Source organism: Lampetra fluviatilis, chromosome 26 (genome assembly GCF_964198595.1).
Source record: "Lampetra fluviatilis chromosome 26, kcLamFluv1.1, whole genome shotgun sequence".
NCBI lineage: Eukaryota > Metazoa > Chordata > Hyperoartia > Petromyzontiformes > Petromyzontidae > Lampetra > Lampetra fluviatilis.
In genome coordinates, this window is record NC_136300.1 from 9,565,307 (window position 1) to 9,570,514 (window position 5,208).

At 42.5% G+C, this 5,208-nt stretch overlaps 1 long non-coding RNA gene across 1 annotated transcript; it reads right to left on the minus strand.

The window, feature by feature from the left end:
• LOC144942196 (uncharacterized) lies at positions 1–5,208 on the minus strand. The gene is made up of 3 exons (XR_013639332.1): positions 5,158–5,208; positions 676–744; positions 1–48 (listed from the first exon to the last, which is right to left on the minus strand). It is a non-coding gene; the product is annotated as an uncharacterized LOC144942196 (long non-coding RNA).

Sequence of the window (5,208 nt, forward strand, 5' to 3'; positions counted from 1 at the left end):
GGATGCAGTGCTTATTATCAGCACATTGGAATTCACTTCCTACACACACTAATAAAACACAATAAATTATGTGATTATTTTACAATGTGAAAAAGATTAGGTGAAATATTCTTTGGGTCTTTCGGTAAAGTCACGTGGACAGGTTCAAAGAAAATAACAAAAAATAGCAAAAAAGTACAACGTTTCGATCGCAACAAGCATTCATCATCAGGAAGACAGGGTTCGCCCATTTCAAACCTTTATAAACAGTTTACCTTTAGAAGCTAACCCATTTCAAACCTTTATACCTTTAGAAGCTAACCCCCTCTTCCTGATGACGAATGTTTGGGTTGCGATCGAAACGTCGTAGTTTTTTGTTATTTTTTGTTTTGTTTGAACTTATCTATGTGACTTTACCAAAAGACCCAAAGAATATGAATTCCTGCAGTCACGAAAGCTTTAAGTTAAGAATTAAGTGAAATGTTATACATATGGAATCTTGTTTTATGCTTGATTCATCATATTTCGTTGATCAAGTTACCTGTAGTCCACTTCTCCATTACAAACATAAAGTGCATCCAAACAACTCCCATATATTCACATCCTTTTAGGCATGTTGAAAGATGAAAAAAACAGACTTTCATCCTTCCTGGCAAAATTTCTCTGGTAAGAAGTTTGAAGCACTGCGTGTCTTACCAATAGTCAACGGTGTTGTCTGTAGTGTCACTGGCAGCTGTGTTGGCAATGGTGTTGGGGTTGTCTGTCCTGTTAAACAAGAGCAGGTGATCGTTAATGCATATTCAGCTACTGTAACTATGTTCCATGTCCCACCATTTCGAAACATGTTATTGGCTGCAGTCAATTAAACAGTTGAACAGGACTGCAGTTAAGTGTGAGTGTCGGTCTGGGTTTTCACTTCTGGATGGCGAGACATTCCAAAAAGGCCCGAACCAAATTTCCTCTAAAACGAGTTCACTAGCTCAGACAGACAGCCACTGATGCACAGGAGATTTAATCCAGTCGTGGCTTGTCTTCTAGAAATCTGTTCTCACCCTCAACTCATAATTTACGATAATGTTATTCTGTCTAAATAAAACACAGAAACAGTTATACAAGTATTGGGTGACTGTCTTGGACAGTGGACCTGTGAAGATCACTAGTTTCCAGGGCACAGATCAAGCGAATTGGGAATCTGAGTGAAAAAAAGGGTTTGCAAATAAGACATCGAAGTTCGTAATGGTTTCCAAGGTTCAGACGGCAACTAGAAGCACATGTCAAAAAGGCAAGATCAAAGTTAACAGAAGTCAAAAGTACTTGGGGTTACGGTATAACAAGATCAAATGCAGTGCTAGGATTTTACAACGCGGAGTAAAACCCTGGCTCAAGCTCGCCGGATTTTGTATATAGCCACACCAAACCAGATAATGCAAGAAAAGTATTAAAACATTTTAATGCAATTCAAAATATGTAAATACATTATAATGTCCATACTAAATACTGTGGAATTCTATGTAATGTTATATGAATACACTATAATGCGTGATCTTACCTATAAACGTAAATTTGTGTCTGTCTGTCTGTGTACGAAACTTGCGAAGGATTTGGCTCGCAAACCGTGGGGTTTACGTTTTTTAAAAGTACCCAGGTACCACGCCATAACCCCCGTGGTGAGCCAGCGCTATTCCATTTTCGCATCCGTCAACTTAAAAGTAGTTAAAATGTACAATTTAGTTACATTTATTCTTATTTCCTTACACCGCTCAGCGCTCGCCAAAGTACGTATTTGCGCATGCGCGACAAAGCCGTGGTTGCCCCTAGCAACGCACACTCACGCGATTGGTGTTGTGGAAAAATTCTCATTCGCGTTAAAAATGCAATAAAAATACACAAAATGCTGAGGTAAATTATTCACAGTGTGATGTCCTCTTCTCCCCCCCACCCCAATGTGTGCAGTTACTACTATAGTCGGTAGATGTTACTACTGTAGACCGTAGATACTACTGCAGAGCGAGGGGGGGGGGGAATCGTGGGTGGGGAGGTAGCAGCCGAGGCCCAGCCTGCCAAGGTGCCACCTCGGCTGGCTGGGCAATCTAGGCGAGGCCGGGGGCTCTGCACGGGACTAGGCCTCACCACTATACTCTGTGAAGTTTGTACTATTATAGATTTTGACTTAAAACTTTCGTGACTGCAGGAAATCATATTCTTTGGTTCGTTCGGTAAAGTAACATAGATGGAAAAATTATAATACAAATAAAGTTAATAAAAATCATAAAAATGTAATAACAATATTAAATAAAACCACTCATATAGACTGTTGCCTGGTTTGGAGCTTTCGTGACTGCAGGAATTACTCTTTGGTTCGCGCAGAGAAGAACGGAATGGTTAATATACAAGAAGGAGCGTGGAGCTGTTCAGTCGACACAGATATAAATAAAGACAAGTCAAAGTCCGTCGTCGAAGTGTTTTATTACACTACTATAGAGTCGCTAGATTCTACTCTCTATTGTATGTAGGGTGTGTAGGTATATATGCCTACTAGCAGAAGTACCCGGCGTTGCCCAGGTGAAAAATATATTTCTTAATAACCTTACATATATACACAGATGGGCTGCTACCCCCCCCCCCCCACCAGCTACGATCTCCTCGGCCGCTGTGCAGTAATATGTACGGCCTATAGTGTGGTGGGGTGTCGAGGCCTAGTACCGTGCAGAGCCTCCGGCCTCGCCTAAATTGCCCACTCGGCTGAAGCTGGGTACTGGGGCCGTTACCCCCCCCCCCCCCGCGCTACAATAATACTGTCTAATCGCTATAATTTTATTATCTACCGACCCTATAATAGTAATTGCACACATTGGGGTGGGGGGGGGAGTGAAGAGGACGTGAAACTTTGATGAATTTACCTCAGAGTCGCGTGTTAATGCGTGCGCATATTTTTAACGGGAATTAAAAATGGCGTCCACCCCGCAGCGAATGCGTCGCTACCCATTGCCAGGGGCAACCGCCGTGGAAAACCAAACGGACCAATCGTGTCTCGCAAATCCCTCACATTTCGTCCAATGAAACTGCGTATGGTCCGGCGACACACAGACACACACACAGACAGACAGACAGATTTGCGATTTTATATATATAGATGGAGTGGTAAAAATATTTTTTTAGGGGGGGGGGGGAGGTCGACAATTTTAGGAAACCTTTGAGATCAACCATTTACCCGCCACTTTCTATTACTTTGGATTCAGGACTTCTTCAAGCCTCTTAAAATGTTGTTGATGGACAAATCGATGGACAAATCGACAAACAGAACGCTGGGCTTTCACAATAGCTTAGTACTTGTGTATGGATATGTTATGTTTTTAAGATAAGTTTTAAATATATATTTTCTCCCGGGCAACGCCGGGTACTTCCCGCTAGTATTATATAAAGTGTACAAGATATGCAGTTAAAGTGTATCGAGCCTTTTGCCCGTCCAAGGACGGGTGTATTGCAGTGAATCATTGCATCCATTCGTGTGCAATTTGTAAGGGCGCGGTGACACAGACTTAATTCATTTAAAGGTTATAATCCCTTGTTCATCACGACGTCCTTTATACTTCTATGTCTCGATAGCGTTACGTAGATCGCGTGACGTGAGGGTTCTGGCTTTGTAGTGAGGATTGTAAATTGATGCCGAGGAGGGGGGGCGCTTCAGCCCCCCATGTGGAGTGACATCACCCGCTATTTTTTATTAATGGAGGGGGGTGTCCATTTGGAGGACGTCACCTGTTCATGATTATTAATGAGGCTGTTCGATGTGCAGTGACGTCACCTGCTCATGATTATTAATGAGGGGCGGGTCCATGTGGAGGTCGTAACCTGTTCATTATTCTTGATTTGAAGCTTTCGTGACTGCAGGAATCCATACTCTTTGGTTCTTTCGGTAAAGTCACGTAGGTATAAAATAAAATAAATCACGACGTTCCGAGCGCAACACAAGCGTCCGTCATCAGGTGGGAAAGCATGGCCTGCTGCTAAGGCAGACTGTTTTAATAAAAAATAGTCAATAAATGTACAGTACTTATTTACATGATTAAACAGTCTGGATACTGCCGTGGTGTAATGGCACACTGGACTTGCATACCAGCCAGAGGTTATCAGTTCAATCTACCGATACGGAATTTGAAGCAATGGGCAAATTTCTTAAATCACCTTTGCCTGTCCACCCAGCAGTATACTTGGCTACATCTGAGTCGATCGGCAGATTGCGTGTGGATGGGAAACCTGGGTCATCCTCTTCCAAAATGTTTATTTAGCACGGAAGAGTAGGCTCTCTAGTGCTACTGCAAGTGGTGGCCCTTCCATCAGGAGTAAATGTAGGTTTCATTGTTCATGCTTCCAGATACAATGTCAAGTACACCAAAACCTCGCCCATTGCGGGTTTTCCAATCGCGGATTTGACCATTCGTCCCAAATCTATTGAGGTATAGTTCGCCAATCGCGTCCCTGTGGCTTGACCATTCGTAGGATGACTGTGAGATTTCTGTACAGCATGCATCGTAAAGGTACTATAGCTTCACACTACTCGCGATGCTGCTACAGAAGAATACACGTGCCGTCTTGTCTCCATCCTATCTCTTACGCAGCCCATCGTGGGTCCCAGGTCACAAGTTGTTGCCAGCCCAGTGAGGAGGCGATTTTTCTGACTTCCATTATTTTTCCCATTCATATTTTACATGAAAAAAATTTCACTTCCCGTTTCATGTTTGGGTTAATCTAGGGTAACATGAAACAAAAGGATGGGATGTCGTATAACGCAGCGTGAGCCAAAGCTTATATTTTGCCTTTGAGTTTGCGGAGCGTGGATTTGCCAATTGCGGCTATTTTCAAGAACGTAACCACCGCGATGGATTGTCCCCCTAACAAAACTTTAATGATAGTGTTATATTGCCGATCGTGTTCAAACAATTATACAGATATTGTTGGGCATTGGTATTAGTAAGCTTCTTGGTACGTCTGATATGGTAGATGATTTCAAGTGTCATTCACTTTTGTAAAAACATACACAAGGCAACTCCTGGAATGGACAGAGTCCACTTCAAACGTACAGTATTTGCATCAACAACACACATTTTTGACAATTACTGCTTGATCAAAGATTTACGTCGTATCAAATTCCCCATGAAGAAAACATTCAGGGCTCACCGTGGACACTCAGTACAGCTGCCAGAACGGTTATTATATGTAAAAAATTCC